This window comes from Sus scrofa, chromosome 4 (assembly GCF_054392235.1).
Source record: "Sus scrofa isolate SSC_HxYL_T2T_F1_AM1 chromosome 4, Sscrofa_HxYL_maternal_Yorkshire_Landrace_v2.0, whole genome shotgun sequence".
Classification (NCBI taxonomy): domain Eukaryota; kingdom Metazoa; phylum Chordata; class Mammalia; order Artiodactyla; family Suidae; genus Sus; species Sus scrofa.
The window spans coordinates 109,982,177-110,005,933 of NC_139386.1; the positions used below are offsets into that span (position 1 = coordinate 109,982,177).

The 23,757-nt window shown below is 41.2% G+C and overlaps 1 protein-coding gene and 1 non-coding gene across 8 annotated transcripts in view; both read right to left on the reverse strand.

Moving 5' to 3' along the window:
* Positions 1-23,757, reverse strand: part of SLC22A15 (solute carrier family 22 member 15) — a 255,205-nt gene that overhangs the window by 141,400 nt on the left and 90,048 nt on the right. The window contains exon 1 of one of the 7 annotated variants that reach the window (XM_085023481.1): positions 22,999-23,174. The exons of the other annotated variants lie outside the window; for them this stretch is intronic. The gene's annotated coding sequence lies outside the window, so the exon portion shown is untranslated. Of the gene's footprint in view, positions 1-22,998; positions 23,175-23,757 lie in introns of those variants that run through there. 7 annotated transcript variants of the gene reach the window in all.
* Positions 453-581, reverse strand: LOC146404182 (U6atac minor spliceosomal RNA). Its single transcript, XR_014845035.1, has one exon. It is a non-coding gene; the product is annotated as a U6atac minor spliceosomal RNA (small nuclear RNA).

Consider the following 23,757-nt stretch of genomic DNA (forward strand, 5'->3'; position numbering starts at 1 on the left):
TTTACAATGTTCAATTTCTCTCTCTCTTTTTTTTAAGGGCTGCACCCATGACACATGGAAGGTCCCAGGCTAGGGGTCAAATTGGAGCTGTAGCTGTCAGCCATAGCAATGCCAGATCCAAGCCACAGCCACAGCAATGCCAGATCCAAGCCTCATCTGTGACCTACACTGCAGCTCAAGGCAACGCCAGATCCTTACCCACTGAGCGGGGCCAGGGATGGAACCCATGTCCTTATGGATACTAGTTGGGTTCATTAGCACTGAGCCAGCAACAGGAACTCCTGTCAATTTCTGCTGTACAGCAAAGTGACCCAGTCATACGCATATATATACATTCTATCATGTTCTATCCCGAAGTGATTGGATATAGTTCCTTGTGTGACACAGCAGGACTTCATTGCTTATCCATTCTAAATGTAAAAAACAAAACAAAACAAAACAAAATCCACAAAAAAAACCCCACAATGGTTAGATGCTACACAGTAGGTGGCAATGCCTTAACTGCATTGTCTTGATAGGCCCAAGGGCTTCTTCCATCCTTGTCAAGGGGAGTGCAAACTTTCTCTCCTTTCGTACAACACAGAAGAGATTGTATTGCATTAAAAACCAAAAGACATGTATGTGGAATCTAAAAAAAATACAACAAACAAGTGGATAGAACCTAAAAAAAGCAGACTCACAGATACAGAGAACAAACTAGCGGTTACCAGTGGGGAGGGCAAGATAGGGGCAGGGGAGTGGGAGGTACAAACTATTGGGTATAAGATGAGCTCAAGGGTGTATTGATTATACAACACAGGGGATATGGCCAATACTTTGTAATAGTGGTAAATGGAAAGTAACCTTAAAAATTGTATAAAAATGAATTTTAAAATAACTAGATGATGGTTGTACAACTATAAATATAGTAAAACTCAATTGGGATTATTAAAATAAAAATAATTTAAAAAACCCCAAAGCCACAAGGATGATGTGCTGCCCTACACCCTGAGTCCTGGTTGGCTGAGTGCCTTTCACCCACTGTCTCCTAGTGATCATAGGAGCTACCAGCTATAAATATGGCATGATGGTGGCTACTATTGGGCAATTAATGCTAATTCTGGCCCAGGTGGGCCTTCCAGCACCAATGTACTGATGCCGGGCACATGCCGAGAGGACTCCTGTTCTTTCTTGGTCCTGTTTTACCCATGGCCCAAATTGGCCCTTGAATTCCTTGATGTGTTGTCGCCCTGGCAGCTTCCATCTTGCTGCTGCCTGATCTTCCTGTCGGGTGACTTTCAGGGGCACAGCTGCTGACAGACATTGTGTCACACATGACTTTTTATCTCTCTAGCTCTAGATTTTTGTCTCCCAAGAGTAATCCCACTTTGCTTTTTTTTTTTTTTTTCCTGCCCAAGCTTCCAATGGGTTAGATCAGCCTTTTCCTCCCCAGAATGTCACTCAGTGCTCTGTTTCACGCTTCGCAATGTTAATTTTGTGAAGTGCTTTCCCACACAACACACCAGGCCTCCCCCGTCTTGAGCTGGACCCCTGGAAGGTGCTGTGTCCTTGGCCCTTCTCCATCCCTGCCACCACCCAGCCATGAGTAGATGGGAGAAGGCCCTGTCGCATCCCACTGAGCATGATAAGGAGATGGACAGAGGGATGTCCTTCCCAGCCCCCTGCTGTCCTATTAGCTTGGGGAGGCCTGAGATGCCACTACCAGAGATGTACTCCTTCGGCCTAATTAAGACATCTTTCCTAGTTAAAATGGATCTAAGAGGGGTCACTCTGTGTAAATGAGTCACCTGACACTCCTCAGGAAGGGGCTCTGACGAAGTGAAGGATGTCGGGAGAGCATTAGGGTTCAAGTTCTGGAGCAGGGCTGGGTGGGAACAAGGCTGGGGGTACAGATGGCACAGGCAGGAAACATGCTCTCCATCATGAGCTTCGTCTGCCTCCCACTGTGCTCAGGGTCAGACCAACCCCAGTACACTGGCCACCAGAATGGAGCTGGGTCCTAGGACTCAGTGCAGGGCTCAGTCCCCTGTGCCTTGATGGCCCTCAAGACACTTGGCCTCAAGATTCCTGGATTCTACAAAGTAATCAGTTAACCCAGAAGAAGAAAGTGGGCTCTCTGGTTTGCAGGGGTTGATTTCATTTCAGTTCTCGTCGTTGAACTGATCGGTTGTTCTTGGAACTGACTACGTGTGTCACTGAGCAGCCTGGCTGCTCTGCTGAAGAATCACAAATGAATGACATGACTGGTTCTTTTGTGTAACCATAGCCTTTAAAAACCAGTCTCTCTTCCCATACAAGTAAGGCCTCTGAGAATATGGCCTAGGAGCTAAGAATGCAGGTGCTGGGTCACAGAGGCCTGGGTTCGACTCCCGAAGCCACATTCCGTTAGCTGTGGGGCCACTGTAGGCCCCAATCTTTTCATCTGCAAGTGTGGATAAGTTACACCTCTCTCATGGGGTCCTGTAAGGAGGAATGATACTGCACATGAACGGCTTACACAGCACCTGGCAAATACTAAGCATTGCATGGACACCAGCAGCATTTTCAATGGTAGTGTGTGGCCAGCCGACCGTTTCTTGATAAGCAGGAAGACTTGTATGGCATCTTCCCAAAGAACCTAATTCATCCCCGGAGAGCGGTGTCTAGAGAAGGGTCGGGACAGGTCCTCAGCTCCTCCTCTGCACACGGAGAAAGCAGCACCCACATTAGGGGTGGCCTTCCGGGGGAAGGGGAAAGGAGTGAGGGATGGGAGAACTCTGAGCATGACTGATGTCCATTCCCATTGGAAAATGACTTGTGTCCACAACACACATATGAGAGTGGCCCCATCATGGACGTGGAGAATAGACCTGTGGTTGCCAAGTGGGAAGGGGAGGGAGTGGGAGGGACTGGGAGCTTGGGGTAAATAGATGCAAAATGTTGCCTTCAGGATGGCTTAGCAATGGGCTCCTGCTGTGTAGCACTGGGAACTCTGTCTAGTCACTTATGTATAAAAAGAATGTATACATGCATGTGTAACTGGGTCACCATGCTGTACAGTAGAAAAAAAATATATAAATAAATGATTAAAAAAAAAAAAAAAAAGAGTGGCCCCAGTGCGTGTACACACACATGCACGCCCCCCTCTCCAGGTTTGAACACCAGGCGCCAAATGTGTTCTTTCTCATCTTCCTTCTCCTCTCTTGCATCTTCGCCGTCCATTCGGGCCTAATTATTATTGCTTTGCTGGCTCGGTTCTGCAGCTCTCTAGAGTGGAGCAGATGTCAACAGCTCCGAAAGATCCCATGCTATTACACAGCAGAACAAATGAGGATGTCAAAAAAGGCTCTTCAGTCTAACAAGAAAACAGAGGAAAGAGACAAAAGGAATAAAGCCTTCAGAGACCAGCCGACTCACTCTGATTAGATCTTATGCTAACTTGATGCCCATTCTGCGTACTAACAGTGATTTAATATGCTTAAATGATACCGGGGAAATACAGAAATATGTCTCGGGGAAAAAAAAAAAAAAAAAAAAAGAGAGAGAAGAGAGAATTTCTTCCTTGGCAGGCGTGATTCCGATGGTATAGGCTTCCTAGGAAAACACAACTGTAGCATCAGACTGGTGAGTGCAGGCCGAGCCCATTTACCTCCAGTGCCTGACGTCGCCTCATCACACTGGGCAGCAGATGCTTTCTCCACCACCGGGTAAGTGATAGGAGCTGCCCTGATGGATTAGCTGGCTAGGAGCTTGATGGACTGTCAGCCTCAATGCTGAGCTATTGTTTCTTCTCTTAACACAAGAGGCTATACTTTGAAAACATTTTATGTATGGGACCATGAGTCCACAAATCCTAACTATCCAGAACAAAGACAAAAAATACTCTAGATTTTTGGAAGCCTAGAAGAGAGAAATCTCTCAGTAATCAAATGGATGCACCAGAGTCCATGCACTGTGGATCATACAGTCATTTACAGATGGACTCTATCTTCAGTTCCTTGCTGTGAACCTATCTACTCACTTCTGTTTATAATTATAACCATTCATGTAAAGTTTCCTGGAGTTCCCATTGTGGCTCAGCGGTAATGAGCCTAATATCCACAAGGACACAGGTTCAATCTCTGGATTCACTCAGTGGGTTAAGGACCCGGCATTGCCATGAACTGTGGTGTAGGTTGCAGACATGGCTCAGATCCCATGTTGCTGGGGCTGTGGTGTAGGCCAGAAGCTGCAGCTCAGATTGGACCCCTAGCCTGGGAACTTCCATATGCCTCAAATACAAAAAGTTCCATTTCATTAGACCACAGCTGAAGAGAGAACAGCAGTGGAGCCAACCCTCAGAGCCATCTTAGAGGCTCTCTTCTGGGCTCAAGTCCACAGTTTTGTCTACCAAATAAATTTCTTTCTCTTTTTTTTTTGGCTGCAATCGCAACATGCAGAAGTTCCTGGGCCAGGGGTCAAACCTGTGCCACAGCAGTGACCTGAGCACAGCAGTGATAATTCAAGTCCTTAACCACTAGGCCACCAGGGAACTCCTAAAATAGAATTCTTAAAAGAATAAAAAGAACATCCTTTACAAAGGCTGACTTTGGGGTGGGGATGAAGGAGTGAAAGGCTATTAGGTAGATATGTTAACAGAAGTGAGAAGATGCAGATGCCAGTGTGGAAGAAAGAGTCAAGAACCTTACGTATTTTGTTTGTCCCTTTATTTTTTCTTCTACCTTCCATAATGGATCTGAGGCAGCTGTCTAGGGACTTTTGTTATATAGGTAAAGAGTAGTACATACTTCAAAAATCCTTGAGGAATAAAATTAGAAAAAAAAAAAAAAAAAAAAAAAGCAGCTCCCTGGATGAGAGCCATGTTATCAGTGTTCATTGCTGAAAGTCAGGAAATCAAAAGCCCCAGGCTATTGCCCTGGGCCTAAAAGTGCCCAGCTCTTCATTCTAGGACTCCTCTGGAAGCACAGAACCTCTCAGGGGGATGAGAACCTGAAAGTCGCCTGGTCTGGTGATGGTTCCTAACAAAGTGACCCATCAGCCTGTGCTTGATGCCACCTCATGACACTCCCTCGTGCAGTCCACGGTCAGCTGGCATTATCAGAAAGTTCATGCTTGTTTGAACCTGAATATGCCCCCTTTGTATCCTCACCCTGTTGGCTGTGGCTCTGCCCTCCAGGACCCCAAGGAGGAACAATCTAAACCTATGACACATGTGAGGAGAGGGGTCACAGCCCAGCCCCCAGTCTTTCTCCATTTTGTGTGTGATTTGATTTTAATTTCTCAGCTCCTTCAGCTTCCATGTTCCCTTTTATAAGGTGAACTGATGACTTTCTAGGGATGAGCTAAAGGGACCAAAGGTAGCCTGGCGTGGCGGTTTCGCACACTGTATGGGGTCCCGACACCTATCTCTGTATCCTGGCTCTAGTATGTGACTTTAAGTAACCTGTCTCCGAATTCTTGTTTCCTCATCTATAAAATGGGGTTATAATAGCCCCTCAAAGGCCAGTAGCAAGACTAAATGGGGGAGAATCCATATAAAGATGTTTGTCATACAACAAGTGCTCTGCAAATATGAGCCATCATTTCAGAGCAAGAAAGGACATGGCTTCCCTTATGATTCCACCCACACTTCCACGACAATTGAAGCTTACAGAACACGAGTGACTCATTTTGAGCTTATAATCAATTGAAACGTCCCTGTCGTTTTCACACAGGCTACTATCAAAGCACGTCTCTCCCACCTGCTGCTTATTCTGTCTTATTTGCTTGTTTATTCCAACCAAGTGTAGGACTGTACATTTATCCCCATTAAACATAATCTTATTAGATCTGGTCCATTGTTCAGTCTGTCACATCTTTTTTGCATTGCAATTCTACTGTCCGGTGTAGTAGCTATCTCTTCCAGCTTTGCGTCACTCACAGATTTTTATCACCAGGCCATCAGTGTCTTTATCTGAGTCATTAATAAAAATACTTAACAGGGCAAGATGGAGGCCAGATGTCTGTAGCGAGAATGATCCATTCTCTAGATCAACGTCGCTCCATTAATTAGTATTCTGCATCCAATCAGTTTCTCACCTACCTACCTGCATCCAATCAGTTTCTCACCTACCTAACCTGCCATCAGCCTTTACTCAGAGGTAGAGCTCATCTTCAAGGACAGACACTTTATCTGTCAAATGTGCTGCAACCCCAATGCATTCTGTTTGCACAATACCTGGAAAACCAGTCTAGCAGCTCTCTCAGGAAGAAAAACATGGCAAGCCTGGGAAAATGTGGGCTCTTTGCCTCTCAACCTGGGAACAACACCCAGCTCACCAGACAAAAGATCATCAACCCTCCTGCCCTTTATTTAAAGGATCAGCATTTTCTCATGACTGAGCTTCTAGCACCTTTCCTCAAAGCCTCTGCCTCTTGGAGGAGGCAGCAAGTCTCCTAGAATATAATTTATCTGGCCAGGTCCCTGGACCCCAGGGGCTCCTTTAAAACACTCTCTCTTGCCTTGGTTTCCATTTTCCGTCACCAATATTTGTGCAAAGCTTTCCTTTCCCAATTGGAGGTTACTTTCTAGATAGGAAAAAATGGAAGGGACATAAATACTCAGAGGAGGCATTTCCTGTCATCTGTTCCTATTATGCCAATAACAATACTGATGTCAAGCAATGGACATATTTTGGTCCTTTGCCAAATGTAATTGAAAACTTTTTGTTGTCTTGATCCTAAAATTTGGGGTGCCTCTTACAAGTCTTGGGAGCAATACCATTGGAAAGCTAGCTCAACCACTACAAGCCATCATGCAGTGGCAGTGGCAGTGGCTTCCCAAGGGGAATCCGCCCCAATCGCTGGGGTCCTGACCATCCTGCAGCTCCTCGGATCCTCACATACCACCACCATTAGAGAGAAGCAATGGCTAAGGTTTTTGGTAATTCTAAGTCCATATACTATACACGTGACCTTGGGCCAGTTTGTGAGGGAGAGACAGTAGTGATTACCTCACTGAGCGGCTGTGAAGATCACACCAAAGTGCCACCCACGGTGCCTGGCAAGAGCATTGGTGGCCCACCATCACCATCTGACTTCTGCCTCAGTCTGGACCCTCTTTGGTTCTGCTCTTGTCACCAGTCCCTTGTCCGTCCCCTCTCATCCCTGTTAGTTCTGCTTCCACCTTGAATTTTCTGCTGGTCCTTATGGACTGGCTTTTCCCCCACATCTGACTTGGACAATACTTGGCATACATTGAAAAACTCTTGCCGACTCTACCTCCAAAAATACAGCCCAAAGGTATGTCAAAATCCTATTTCCTTCCTGGAGGACCCAGGCCCCTATTTAGGATGAGTCCCACTGAATAAGGGATAACAGCCCTCAGAATTTTTTCACAGAATCTCAAGAGCCATAGTGTTTGGGATGAGTCCTGTCTTTTTCATTTTTAACCATGTGGTCTTGGGCAGGCAGCTAATCGCTCTGTCTCAGTGTCCTCATCTGCAAGGTGGCCATAATGATATAGGGTTTGGGGAACTTAATGTTTAGTACCACAGCTCTACATAGTAAATGCTCGATAAATGTTAGCTGCCATGATCAACATCATTATCACCCACCATCCTTTGCTATTTTATATTTTCTTTTCCATTTTTTTTTAGGGCTGCATCCATGGCATATGGAGGTTCCCAGGCTAGGGATCTAATCGGAGCTGTAGCCGACGACCTATGCCACACCCACAGCAATGCCAGATCCGAGCAGTGTCTGCAACCTGCACCATAGCTCACGGCAACGCTGGATCCTTAACCCACTGAGCAAGGCCAGGGATCAAACCTGTGTCCTCATGGATGCTAGTCAGATTAGTTTCTGTTGAGCCATGATGGGAATGCCTACATTTTCTGAAGAGTATCCATTTTCTTAATAGATTATTATATTTGCTCTTTGATATGCACCCCTTCTTTCCTTCTTCTGCTATGCCCATTAAATTTCTGAACTCAGTGGCAAGGGCTCTAGGAACCACATGGATCATTCTACATCACACCTTTCCTTCTTTAAGAAAATGCATACCAACTATACACTGTAGAGCAGCTGAAAGTGGTAGTTACTGCATCACTATAAATTTTGGTCATATTGTTCAGATTCCATTTAGAGTTCACATCCATCCTTCTGTCTTTCTGGAGTTCTTTGAAAAACTGTACAGAGCCATGCATATACATATCACACCATGAATTACTTGAAGGCAAGGCTGTGTTTTAGTCTTAACTCTCCATTTTTTTTTTTTTTTTTTTTTTTTTTTTTTTTGCTTTGTAGGGATGTACCCGTGGCACATAGAGGTTCCCAGGTTAGGGGTCAAATCAGAGCTAGAGCTGCCAGCCCACGCCACAGCCACAGCCACGCCAGATCAGAGCTGCATCTGCGACCTACATTGCAGCTCTAGAAAAATTTAGTTAACATAAAAATCATACAAAATGTATCCAAACTCTGGCCATGCTAGAAGATATCTAGAAAATATTAAAATATTGGGAAATTAAGTAATACACTTCTCAAGAGAAAAATCTCGTGGAAAATTAGATAATGTTTAAAAATAAATGACAATAAAAGCACACATTACCTAATTTCTGAGATACAAATAAAGTGATGCTCAGAATAAAATTTAGAGTTTTCAATGCTTATATATTAGAAAATGAGAAAGGACTAAAATCAGTGATCCTAGCTTCCATCATAAGAAGCCAGTAAAAGAACAGTAAACTCAAAGTAAATAGAAAGAAGGAGTAATATAGAGTGGAAATAAATGAAATGAAAACAAACAATAGAGAAAATAAACAGCCAAAAAGTAATTTTTTGAAAAGACCAATAAAATCGATAAGCCCTTGGTTAGACCGAACAACAAAAGCTGAAGAGAAAATGCAAATGACCACTATGAAGAATAAAAGGAAGGATATTTCCACAAATCCTATAGACGTTAAAATAATAAGGGGATATTTTAAACAACTTTATGCCAACAAGTTTCGCAATATAAAGGAAATGGATAAATCCCTTGAAAAATGGAATTTTTCAAAAATGACACCAGAAGAAATAAATGACCTGAGTATCTGTTAAAGAAATTGAATTTACAATTAAATTTCTTCCACACAGAACACATCTGGCCCAGACAGTGCTAATGGTGAATTTTGTCAAGCACTTAAGAAATAATATCAATCTTAAACAATCCCTGACAGAAACAGAGTAGGAAGGGCTACATCTCAACCCTTTCTGGAAAGCCAAAACCTGACAAATCTCTAATACCAAAACCCAACAAATACCCTACAAGAAAATTACAAACCAGTGTTGCTCATGAACAGAGATGTAAAAATCCTTAACAGAACATTAGCAACTCAGATTCATCAATATATAAAAACAATAACGTATCATGACCAAATGGGGTTATCCCAAATAAATGCAAGCTTGGTGAAAATATAAGAAAAACAATATAATCCATCTCATTAAAAGAATAAAGGGAAAAAATCATATCTACATCAGAGTAAATCCAGGAAAGTAACTGGATCTACAGCATCATTTCATGATTAAACTATAGCATCATCTCATGATTAAAACTGGCAGCAAACGAGGAATAAAACAGAACCTTCTCAATCTGACAAAAGGTATCTATAAAAACTCTGTGCCTCACATCAAATTAATGATGGAACACTTTGCTGCTAAGATCAGAAACAAGGTTAGGCTGTCTACGCTCCTTGCTTGTATTCGACATTTTGTGTGAGGTCTTTCCACTAGGCAGAAAAAGAAAGAAAAGTTGTAAAGACTAGGAAAGAAGAAGTAAAATTATCTTTATTTATAACGCCATGATTTTATATACAGAAAACTCCAAGGACTCTACCCTCCAAATGCTACTAAAGCTAATAAGAATATTTCACAAGGTTTAAGGATAGAGGATCGATATGGAAAACTTACCTTATAGGTCTGCAGGCTATCAACAAATAATTAGAAAAGGAAATTAAAAGTCGATGCCATTTATATCAGAATCAATATCACCATACACCTGCAAATGATTTTTAAGAGATGTACAAGACCTCTGTACTTAAAAATATAAAATATTGCTGAGAGAAATTAAGAAAGATCTAATAAATGCAGAGTGATATGCCATCCTTATGGAGTGACAGAATCAAAATGATAAAGATGTTGATTCTCACAAAGATCATCTGTTGATTCTCACAAAGATGATCTATAGATTCAATGAAAGTCCAATCAAAGTACCAGCAACTTTTATGTGGAAATTGATAAGCTGATAAAAATAAAATAGTTGGAGGCTTTATGCAACATAGTTTTAAGTCTCCCTATAAAGTTTTTAGTATTTTTTTAAATGACTGTTTTCAGTCTTTTACATTTCTATGTAAATGTTAGTTATTAACTTGTCAATTTCTAAGACAGCATGTTATTGGTGTAAAGATAGACAAATAGATCAATAGAATAGGAAAAAAAAAAAACCCCGTTATTACAATCTAATGATCTTTCCCAAAGGTGCTAAATCCAATCAATGGGGAAGGGACAGGCTCTTCAACAAATAGTGTTGGCTCCCAAAGCAACAGAAATAAAAGCAAAAATAAACCAATGGGACCTAATCAAACTGACAAGCTTTTGCACAGCAAAGGAAACCAAAAAGAAAACAAAAAGATAACTTACAGAATGGGAGAAAATAGTTTCAAATGATACAACTGACAAGGACTTAATCTCTAAATTATACAAGCAACTTATACAACTCAACAGCAAAAAAGCCCACAACCCAATTGAAAAATGGGCAAAAGACCTGATTAGACATTTCTCCAAGGAAAATATACAGATGGCCAACAAGCACATGGAAAAATGCTCAACATCACTGATTATTAGAGAAATGCAAATCAAAACTACCACAAGATACCACCTCACACCAGTCAGAATGACCATCATCAATAAATCCACAAATAACAAATGCTAGAGAGGGTGTGGAGAAAAGGGAACCCTCCTGCATTGTTGGTGGGAATGTAAGCTGGTACAACTATTATGGAGAACATTATGGAGGTACCTTAGAAAACTATACAATAGAACTACCATATGACCCAGCAACACCATTCCTGGGCATATATCCAGATACAACTTTCCTTAAAAAAGACACATGCGCCTGCATGTTCATTGCAGCACTATTCACAATAGCCAAGACATGGAAACAACCCAAACACCCATCGACAGATGATTGGATTAGGAAGATGTGGTATATATGCACACAATGGAATACTACTCAGCCATAAAAAAGAACAAAATAATGCCATTTGTAGCAACATGGATGGAACTAGAGACTCATACTGAGTGAAGTAAGTCAAAAAGAAAAAGACAAATACTATATGATATCACTTATATCTGGAATCTAATATATGGCACAAAAGAACATTTCCACAGAAAAGAAAATCATGGACTTGGAGAATAGACTTGTGATTTCCAAGGGGGAGGGCGAGGGAGTGGGATGGATTGGGAGCTTGGGGTTAATAGATGCAAACTATTGCTTCTGGAATGGATTAGCAATGGGATCCTGCTGTGTAGCACTAAGAACTATGTCTAGTCACTTACGATGGAGCATGATAATGGGAGAAAAAAGAATGTATACATGTATGTGTAACTGGGTCACCATGCTGTACAGTAGGAAAAAAAATTGTATTGGGGAAATAACAATAAAAAATTAATAAAAAAAGAAAAAAAATGGTTAGGATGGTAAAAAAAAAAAAAAACAGTGTTGGGGCTACTCGGCAACAAAAAGAAATATTCTATAATACTTGAACCAACATGGATGACCTTCTGATTATATAGTAGTTTGGGAGCCAGACACATAGGAATATATATTTTAAAATTCAATTAGTATGGTGTCTAAGAACAGGCACTACCAGTCTGTGGCAACAGAAATCAAAACAGTTGTCACTTCAGGATGAAGGAGGGTGATAACCAGGAAGAGGGGTCCAGAGAATTTTTCTATTATGATGGCAATGTTTTATGTCTTATTGCAGTGTTAAATGGGTTGTTACACTTATCAAAACTCATCCAACTATCTATGTACTCTACTGGGTGTTATTTTACTTCCATAAGCAAATATCACACACAGAGACTAGGAGCAGGATAAGGGGGAAGTCACAAGAAGGTAAATTATAGTATGGTATCGTCAGTGTAATGCTAGAGACATGCAAGGAGCACAAACAGCTTGATTGTAAGTTTCAGCCTGGATCTATGAGAAGGATACCTCTCCACCCCTTCCGGCATCCCTTGTTAAATTGCTTTGAGGAGCATCTCATTTTGCAGGGGTCGATGGAGGTCTTCACATCATGAGACAATTCTGGTCTGCTCCACCTCTTGGTTTCTTGAACCTAGGACACTCCATTGTGGTAAAGGGAGCTCCCTCACTTGGGGAGAAAGAGAAAAAGAGAGACAACCTAGAACCCAACTCAGATGCTGACAAATATTTGTTTTATTTGACAACTTTTCCAGTGCTCATCGAACAATCCATCAGGGTTCTGAACACCCCAGCTTTATGAATCCCTCATCGCCCTTGTGTGTGTGTTTGGTTCAATTTATCATCAAGATTCAGTCCGTCCAAATCTGTTGAAAAATCTGGCTATTTGCAAACAAAGAAAAATGTATTGCCTCATACACCATATATCAAAATAAGTCCAGATGGATAAAGGAGAACATTTTAAGTGAAACCAAAATGTGAAAATATTGAGATGAATATTTGTCAGTGCCCTGGGTGGGAAAGGATTCTCTGTACAGATAATCAACAGAGGGAGTCAGAAAAGAGGAATAGATTCCTCAATGAAAATATAACACTTAAGTACATCAAGAAGTCATTACAATATTTAAAAACCTTATAGCAATCTGGCAGAAAGCATTTGCTACAAACACTTCTGCAAAAGGATTTCTATCCTTAATACCTAAAGAAATAAAGACCAACACTCTGATTACAATTTTTTTAAGTAAGCAAAGGACAGAATAAATGACTAACAAAGTTGAAAAAAATAAGATTACCCTCAGAAGTATTGAAACAACCTTGAGATGCCATTATAAAACCCATCGAAATAACAAAGCATTTGAAAAACAACAGCACCCCAAATCTGGTAAGGTTAGCATTTTTTCCCCACTGTGGAAGGAGTATAAAATGGTATAGTCTTTTTTTTTTTTTTTTGGTATCAAAAATCTTAAAAATGTTCTTAACCTTCTATTAAGAATTCCACGGGAATTCCCGTCGTGGCACAGTGGTTAACGAATCCAACTAGGAACCAGGAGGTTGCGGGTTTGATCCCTGCCCTTGCTCAGTGGGTTAACGATCCAGCGTTGCCCTAAGCTGTGGTGTAGGTTGCAGACGCGGCGCGGATCCCGCGTTGCTGTGGCTCTGGCGTAGGCCGTTGGCTACAGCTCTGATTTGACCCCTAGCCTGGGAACCTCCATATGCCGCGGGAGCGCCCCAAGAAATAGCAACAACAACAACAACAAAAAGACAAAAGACAAAAAAAAAAAAAAGAATTCCACGTGTGTGAATCTACCCTCAAATAGTAAGAAGTGTGTGAACACATTCTTATGCACAAAGATGTTTAACAAAAAAAGGAAAACTGCCTAAAGGTCTAATGATGTGTAACTGATTAAATAAATTGCTGTATATCAAAATGATGGAATATTTTGCAGGCTTTAGAGGCTAGTTTTTGTAAAAGTTTTGAAGACCATGAAGATGCCCAATACATGTTAATTAAACAGAATGCACACCTTTAAAATTTCATTGTATAACAAAATATACACATACCTCTAGAAATAGACTGGGAGAAGATATACCTGTTTACCAAATCTTTACTCCAGAGAAAGCTGGAGTTCCTGATTTAGGATTCCAGCTCATCGGGGAAGCTGGTTCTATACTGCCACAGGTTTATGTAGAAGGGAAGACAGCTTCTCACTTAGGGGAATGGGAGGTCCAAAGAGAGAAAGGGGAGTCCTCCACTCACTCCATAAAGGGATCCCTCAGGGACAACAAGCACTCTACTCCCTAGGGTCAGAGGGTCCTAAAGGTACTCCTATATGATGCTCTTCTTTCAACATGCAGTGAAAAGAGCTCTGGTATTGGAGAACAGCCAAGTTCAATGCTGCCTCTTTAGAGCTATTAGGTTCAAGAAATGCTTGTTAAGTAGGAATCTGAATTTACATTGAACAAAAAGAGGACTGATGGTTACCAAGACTCTGGTGGTTGGGGCTGTCTCACCTGCTCAGTGCTTTTCTGCATCAGTAGGATATTATCTCTTTTAGAGCAGAAAATCTGAGAAGGGGTTCACAAGGGCATGTCTTTTCCTGGGGGCTTTGGAAAGTAGAACTCAAAGACTATGACCTGTGAAGAGGTAAAGAGAATGCCAGACTGGAAATCAGTCCCCATCAGTCTAGTTGTAGCTTTTGTTTTACAGCTGCACTATGACTTGGCTGAATTACTTCCTCTGGGTCTTGCCTTCCGCATTTAAAAAGTGGTCACAGTGGCACCTACCCAGCTTATGTCCTGCGGTTTGGGAAAGATTAAATTAGCTGGATATGCACTGTGAAGTTGCTTTGCAATGCAAATCTAAGGAATGATTATGTATCTACTACAAGCGGGCTTGTTATGTAAGAATTTAAGTCTCATGTGTCCTTGTATTCTACAGTGTGGCTTTGGGGTGTAGGGCATATCATGCTCACAAATGAAAGCATTTCTTTGCTCATCACGAACCTGCCTGAATGGAGTGTGTGCCACATTTAACACAGGATCAGTAGAGCTACATAAAAATAAAGCAGAATAACTCTCTCTCTCTCCAACAGACAAATCAGACTCTGGAAGACACAGCCCTCTCCTTAACCCCTCTTGAATCATGGGATCTTTGTTATAACAGGGACAGATACAGCAGGGAGAGGGTATAGCCAGTAAAGAATGTAATGGCTGATCTACTAAACAGACATTAGCAACCACACTCTTGGAGAACAAATTTTTCACATCTTCTGTAGATGGTTCATATAAACAACATTAAGATACCACCTGTTTATGGATGACTTAACTGGGAAAGCAGGAAATACAGAAGTGATAGACTGGTTGATATTTGTTTATTATTGTTGCTGTTTCCCTTTAAAACTCAGGGGATGGCATAATCAGTATTATAGCTAGAGTGTGTGCTTTAAAGTCAGAACAGTTTGGGACTGGACCCGAGTGGGTGATTGAAATATTAAAGTCACACAGCAAGACAATCTCCCTCCACCTTGGTTTTTGAATCTGTTAGAATTATTTTCAAATTCACAGATCAGCTCTGAGAATAAAAAAGGAAAATGTATGTAAGCATTTAGCATCATAGCCAGCCAAAAGTATGTGCTCAGCCAATGACAGCAGCTATCATTCAGTATTCTTAGCTGTCATGACTGTTATTTTCATCAGAATATTTTTTCTAATACGGAAGTCAACTACATTCTTATCATATAGTAAATTACTTAATACTTTAATACAGTAACATTTAAAAACTAGAAAATGTAAGTTTAAAGAAAATACTATTTATAACAATAACACACATTCACATACACACACACACATATTTGCCTAGAATAAATTGAACATAATATCTGCAATATCCTTATGAGAAAGTTATAAAATTTTCCTAAGAGACAAAAAGAACACCTAAATAAAGACAGAGGAGTTCCCATTGTGACTCAGCAGTAATGAACCCAACTACTATCCATGAGAATGTGGGCATGATCCGTGGCCTTGCTTAGTGGGTTAAGGATCTGGCATTGCTGTGAGCTGTGGTGTACACTGCAGACTCGGCTAGGATCTTGTATTGCTATGGCTGTGGCATAGGCGGGCAGATACTGCTCCCAATTTGAACCCCATCCTGGGAACTTCTATATGCCACAGGTGTGGACCTAAAATTAAAAAAAGAGAGAGAAAGAGATCACTCTTGTGGGGTTAGAAGCCTCAATAATGCAAAGATATATATTCTCACAGAATATGTCTATTGATTCAAGGCAATTCTAACTAAAATCCTAACATATTTCATGGAAGTTGAAAAACTGATAAAAAGTTATGTGGAAGAAGAAAGGGATCAAGGTTAACCAGGAGATTTCAAAGAGTAAGAAAGAGACTTCACTACTGGATATTAGGACTTACAAGAAGCTGTATAAGATGTTGTATTTCTACTGCAGACAAACTATTCAACGGAATAGAATAGAGATTCCAGAAATAGACTCTTGAATACATTGAAATTTTATATCTGAAAGAGTTGGCATGAAGGTCAGTAGAAGGGGAAAAGACTATTTAATAAATCACTTATAACTGGAATCTAATATCCAGCACAAATGAACATCTCCTCAGAAAAGAAAATCATGGACTTGGAGAAGAGACTTGTGGCTGCCTGATGGGAGGGGGAGGGAGTGGGAGGGATCGGGAGCTTGGGCTTATCAGACACAACTTAGAATAGATTTACAAGGAGATCCTGCTGAATAGCATTGAGAACTATGTCTAGATACTCATGTTGCAACAGAACAAAGGGTGGGGGAAAAATGTAATGTATACATGTAAGGATAACTTGATCCCCTTGCTGTACAGTGGGAAAATAAAAAAAAATATTAAAATAAATAAATAAATTAATTAATTAACCTTGGGGGGTATACATATGTGGGGAAAAGTGAAATTAGTTCTTAATATAACTCCAGATAACTTAAACACTTAAATGACAAAAGCAAATTTTTTCTTTTTTCTTTTTTTTTAGGATAAACTATCTACAGGTGAATATCTATAATACAAAGCTACAGTAATCAAAACAGTATGGTACTGGCACAAAAACAAACACATAGATCAAAGGAAAAGGATAGAAAGCCCAGAAATAAACCCACACACCTACTGTCAGTTAATCCACAACAAAGGAGGTAAGAATATACAATGGAGAAAAGACAGCCCCTTCAATAAATGGTACAGGGAAAACTGGACAGTTACATATAAAAGAATGGAATTAGGACATTCTCTAATATCATATACAAAGTAAACTCAAAATGGCTTAGAGACTTAAATATAAGACCATATATCATAAAAGTAAAGGAAAATATAGGCAGAACTAAAGAAAAATATAGGCAGAACACTTCAGATAACAATATCTTTTTTGATCTACCTCCTACAGTAATGCAAATAAAAACTTAAAAGCTTTTGCACAGCAAAGGAAACCATTGACAAAATGAAAAAATACCTACTGAATGGGAGAACATATTTGCAAATGATATGACTGATAAGGGATTAATATTCAACATGTATTAAACAACTTATACAATTCAACAACAACAACAAAAATCAAACAAACACCCGTATGGAAAAATGGGCAGAAAAACTGGCATTTTTCCAAAGAGGAAATGCAGATGGCCAATAGGCACATGAAAAGATGCTCAACGTCGCCATTCATCAGGGAAACACAAATCAAAACCACAATGGGATATCACCTCATACCTGTCAGAAGGGCTATCACCAAAAAGACCACAAATAACAAATGTTGGCAAGGATGTGGAGAAAAGGAAACCCTTGTACACTGCTGGTGGGAATGTAAACTGGTGGAGTCACTGTGGAAAACCGGTACGGAGGTTCCTCGAAAAAACTAAAAACAGAACTACCCTATGATCCAGCAATGTTGCTCCTGGGTATATATCCAAAAAAGTCCCCAAAACACTAATTCAAAAAGATATATGCACCCCAGTGCTCATAACAGCATTATTTATAATAGCCAAGATATGGAATCAACCTAAGTGTTCATTAACAGATGAATGGATACACACACACACACACACACAATGGAATACTACTCAGCCATAAAAGAGAACAAAATTTTGCCATTTGCAGCAACATGGATGGACCTGGAGGGCATTATGCTGAGTAAAAGATGACAGACAGAGGAAGACAAATACTGTATGATATCATTTATATGTAGAATCTAAAAAATACAACAAACTAGTTAATATAACAAAAAATAAGCAGACTCAGAAATATAGAGAACAACTAGTGGTTACAGTGGGGAGGGGAGGGCACTATGGGGGCAGGTAAGTGGGAGGTATAAACTATCGGGTGTAACACAGGCTCAAGGATGTATTGTACAGTATGGGGAATATAGCCAATATCTTGTAATGACTCTAAATGGATAATAACCTTTAAAAATTGTAAAAAAAAAAAACATACATGTAAGGATAACCTGACCCCCTTGCTGTACAGTGGGAAAAAAAATTGTAAAAAAAAAATATTTTAATTTAAAAAAATAAGGGGATGCTGACTGGAAGGGAAGTTTTTGCTCCTGTGGTCTTAGTACAGAGTGACAGCTATAGGATTGTTTATAATTCCTGGCTTTTATATTAGAATTAATAATGCTTTCATAGGAGTTCCTGTTGTGGCTCAGAAGTAACGAACCTGACTAGTATCCATGAGGACACAGGTTTGATTCCTGGCCTCACTCAGTGGGTTAAGGATCCAGTGTTGCAGGTTCCAGATGCAGCTCAGATCTGAGAGTGGCCCTGGCTGTGACATAGGCCAGCAGCTGTAGCTCCTGTTCGACCCCTAGCCTGGGAACCTCCATATGCCACCAGTGTGGCTCAAAAAAAAAAAAAAGAAAAAAAAAAAGAATGATTGTCAGGTCTGTGAGCACACATGTAAGGTGGAGGTGGTAACTTGGCATCTGAAGTATTATAATCAGGTATTCACACTGTATAAAAAATATAGGTGAATGTCTTTCTAATCTTGGTGTAGGGAGAAATTTTTAAACAAAAATGTTAACCATACAGTTTCAAATTAATGAAATTTATACCTTAACATTGAGAAGTGCTCATCAATGGATCCCTTAAAGAATGTAAAAGACAACTTACAAATTGGATTGAGAAAAGATATTGTCAATACATGTAACCAACAGTGGATTACTATCAGGAGCATATAAGGAATTTCTACAATTCAGTCCAAAAAGAACAAACATTCCTCCCCCTGGTCCCCCCTAAAAATGGCAAGGACATAAATAGGCAGTACAGCACACAGAAGAGGAAATAAATATAAAAAGATGTTCAGCCTGAGGGAAATGCCAATAAAGTTCCCAGTAAGATATGTTTTATATCCATTTAATGGGCAAAAATTACAAATCCTACAGTACTAAGTACTGGAGAGGATTTCTGAATCCACAGGCTCTTCTATATGTTGCTGGTAGGAGTGTAAATGCACACACTCTTTATAAAGCAATTCGACATTCTCTTCAATGTTAGCCATCTGCCTACCCTATGACCCAGCAATTTCATTTCTAGAAAAATATCCAAGACAAATTATGGATCCTACAGAGGGATGCTAATAGCAGCATTCTTCATAATGGTAAAATCTGGAAACGCCTGGAATATGCAATCATGAATATACCACAATGTGTTTACCCAACGCTCCTATCATTGGACATTACACTCATATAATTCAATAGTCAGAACAATGAACTTCAGTTACATACAACAGGGTCAATGTTGTGTTTGACCGGGTCCTCTGAGAAGATGCCATGGTCGGATTAAACGCAGAGAGGTTTTCTTTTCTCCCCCCCCCTTTTTTTTTTTGATTTTTAGGGCCACACCTGTGGCATATGGACGTTCTCAGGCTAGGGGTCAAATTGGGGCTGCAGCTGCCAGCCTACACCACAGCCACAGCCACAACAACGCAGGATCCGAGCCATGTCTGAGACATACACCATAGCTCATGGCAACACCGGATCCCTAACCCACTGAGCGAGGCCAGGGATTGAACCCACAACCTCATGGTCACTAGTCAGATTCCTCAACCTCATGGTCACTAGTCAGATTCCTATCTACTGTGCCACAATAGGAACTCCCAAAGAGGTTTTCTTACGGGACATGCTTGTGAGATAAAATGGAAAACAAGCCTGGGAAGGTTGGAAGAGCCCTCGGACCACAATGCGAGTCTGGCTGAGTGAAGAAGGAAGAAGAAAGGAATGGATTTTGGATGGATGAAAAACATGCCTGCATATCACAGATTAAATTATAGGCATCTGAGGGTCTGCCTCAGTTTCTTTGTGCCTTGGTTTCCACATCTACAGGATGGGGATAATGATATTCTCTAACATGCTTACAAAAATTAAATAAGCTTGTGTTCATGCAAAAATCTGTACATAAATGTCTATGGCAGCGTTACTCATAATCTTCAAAACCCAGAAACAACCAAGTTAGCTTAAGTGGTTGCATGGGTAAACTGTGATCCATCTACACAATGGAATACTGCTCGGCAATAAAAAATGAATGCACCACGAATACATGCAATAACATAAGAGAATTCAAATGCACTAAGTGAAAGAGGTCAGTATCAAAAGGTAGCATACCCCATGATTCTGTTTCTACGACATGCTGGAAAAGGCGAACATGTTGGCACAGAGAACATGGATCAGTGGTTTCTAGGGGTAACCACTAGAAAGGGGAGAGGGTCTAACTGAAAAGAGGTAGCAGAAGAGAATTCTTTATGCAAATTGTTCTGTATTCTAGCCGTGATGCTGGTTATAAGAACCTGCACTTGTATAGAAATGTATAGATCTGTACACCAAAATGTGAATTTTACTCTATATAGCTTTTAAAATTAGTTTATAGAACTTCTACTGTGCACAATAATCTCTATAAAGTAGAATGATTTGTCCTTTCGAAAAGGAAATTAAACTGCCTAACGTGACAGTGTAACTTTTGAGATTTCCAGGAGTCTAGTTTCCATTCCAAAATTGCTTTGTATGCTAATGAATTGAATCTATTCTGAGACTTTCTATATCTGCTGGCCTGAAGTGGGCAAGGGGAAAGAGGGCTGCACCTTATAATGCTCACGAGAGTAAGAAACGGTGTTTGATTAGAATATTTTAAAACTTCTTTTTTCAGTCCTGGTTGGTGTTGACAAGCAACTTGAAACCACTGAGCAGATGCTGCGACAGGGAACAGCTGGGACCCCAGCACCATCTTGCCCAGAGCAATAGAGGCAGAGTTTCAGCAAATCCTGTGGTTGCTTAACCCTCCCTGCCTGGAGTTCCAGCTGGCCCTTTATTGAGGGGCGCGGATGGTGGGAGTAAAATTTTATATGCAAATACGTTAAGTACAAACAATAAAGGTTCTTCATATTTAAAATGACCAAAGGGGGACAATGAGTGGTACTGACCAGCTTTCAGAGAATAAGACAAATAAGACAGCAGATGTAAAAGAGCTGAGTAATAACTGCATTAGCAAATGTGATACCCTAGTATTACATATGTCTCTCAAATGTGCTCAAGCTGCAGGTTAGAGTTCACTGAAGCAATGGGGTTTACTACCTGGATGTCCAGGTGGGTCTAGGCAGTAAATGGAAAACATTTTGCTTTCACTTAGAGTAATACTGACTTAGGCACCAGGAAAATGAGCTTGGCAAGTACAGGTGTGCTCCCCAAACAACGTTCAAACACCCCCTCCCTCCCATACTTAGAGGAAGCAAAATCCCAAACGACCAAAGAGATGAACACTGCTGCGATTATTTTCATTTCAAAAAGGGTTCACTTAAAATATTTGCCCTGGTGGTGCCTTCAAGTATGGACCACCTCTGAGGCATGTAGATTTCTTTCATAAATCATTAACCGCCGAGCTGAGGTCATGCAGGGAGGGAGAGTTCAGAGAACCTGCCAATTAAGGATCAATACAAGCAAAGGTGCATCAGCTCTGAAATGATGCTGTGAGTTGATGGGAGAGATGTGATGAGCATTTGCACGCAGTGCTTTAAAAGCTTTGTCTGCGGGACGAAGAGAGCGGACTCTATAACCTGGAGCTGAGAAACCGCTCTCCCCAAAGTGGGCTCTGGGGTACCATGAGAGGTCTGTCCTGCCACCTCTGCCCATGTGCCCCCTCTCCACTCAAAGGGCCCATGACTGGAAGTGACAGGTATCAGGGAAGCTTCTGCCTCTGGGCCTCGCTCGCTCATTAGAGAAGGCTGCAATTTCATCAGATCGGCAGTGTACAACCTGTTGTCATATTTTATGTGATGATGTTAACTCTGCTATGAAATGATACCCGGAAAATACCCCAGAGCCGGCTCAGGACATATAAATAGCTATTTATCAGCGGCAACCCATAATCTTCCCACTGCTATGACCCATTCTGTAATTTTCCCTCCGATGACAAGCTACAAATGAAGAGTGTACTTAGATTTCAGTTATGAGGTTTAAAATATGGATGTGGTATAAAAAGCGAAGGCTTCAAGAAGAAACCAGGGAATTTTCCCATTAAATTCTAAGGGCCCCTGTCCATCTGCTCTACAATCACGCAAGAATTCTGTGACCCCTCCGCTGACCTCCAACACAATGTCTTACCCACTGACTCTACGTCACCTCTGTCACCCCCCTATCTGGCCCATCACCCACTTATGTGCCCATTCTCCCTCCCTCCCACCCACACATACACTTTTCTCATAGACACTTACAGAAGGTCTCTGAGAAGAGAACTTCATGGTGTTTGTGGACATACTGATAGCAAACCGCCCTTTTTTTTTTTGGTTTTAATGCCGCACCTGCAGCATATAAGTTCCTGGGCTAGGGCTTGAATCCCAGTTTCATCTGCGACCTACCCCACAGCTGTGGCAACACGGGATCCTTAACCCACTGCACCAGGCGGCAGATGGAACCAGCAACACCACAGCGACAAGCCAGATCACGAACCCACTGCACCACAGCAGGAACTCCCTGATGGCAACTTTAACCACTGAGGTTTTGGGGGAGTTTTTTTCCCCACAAAAGCCCAACATGTCATGAAGCGTTATTGGGGTACCAAACATTCTGTAAAAGATACCTCACAGCTCTGCTCTCATTTTATATATGAGGAAATAGAGGTTCAGAACAAACTACGTCTGAAACTGCAACGACTGTTTATAGAGTTGGAGTCAGAATTTGAACTCAAGACTAAGAGACCCTGCTTTCATTTCCTGTGGCTGCAGTAGCAAATGACCATGAACTTGGTAGTTTAAACAATAAAGATTTGTTCTCTCACGGTTCTGGAGGCTGGAAGTCTGAGGTCAAGGCAGCAGCAGGTCACACTCCTTCCTGAGCCTCTTGGGGAGAGTCCATTTCTTCCCTTTATAGCTTCTGAGGGCCATCAGCCTCCCTTGGCTTGTGGCTGCACCTCTCCTTGCTTCATCTTCATATCACCTCCTCTGTGGCTCTCTCAAAGCTTTCTCTGCCTGCCTTTATAAGGTCACATGTGATTGCATTTAAGGCCTAGCTGGGTACACCAGGATACGCTCATTAACTTAATCAAATTAATTACATCATTTGCTACTTAAAGTAACAGTCACAGGTTCTAGAGACCAGAGATGGGTATCTCTTGGGGGGCTATTTTTCAGCCTACCTGAGGCTCAAAAGTCCTGATGGACTGAAGTCCCCACTACTAATCATGCAGTGGAAGTCCTTGAGCTGGGGAACTGGAGGCAGGGGCTGCCCAGCCCATAAAGTGTCAGTCACTCCTTGACCAGCCCCCTCTTGAATTTCCAGGAACCTGAAATTCACAAACTCCTTGAGATTCAACCATGAAACATCATGGAAAAAAAATAACGATATCTGAGAAGAGAACTGAGGCATTACTAGCCAGAGTCACCTTAATAGAAATCAGTCTATCAGATTAACTCTGGCTATTTACAACAACCCTGCAGAAATGGGACACAAACTAGGTCAGGTCTGACAGCTAAGATGGGATATTAATGCTTTCTTCAGGTATGACGCTGTGTGAACAATGGCTTTGAGATGCCCCATG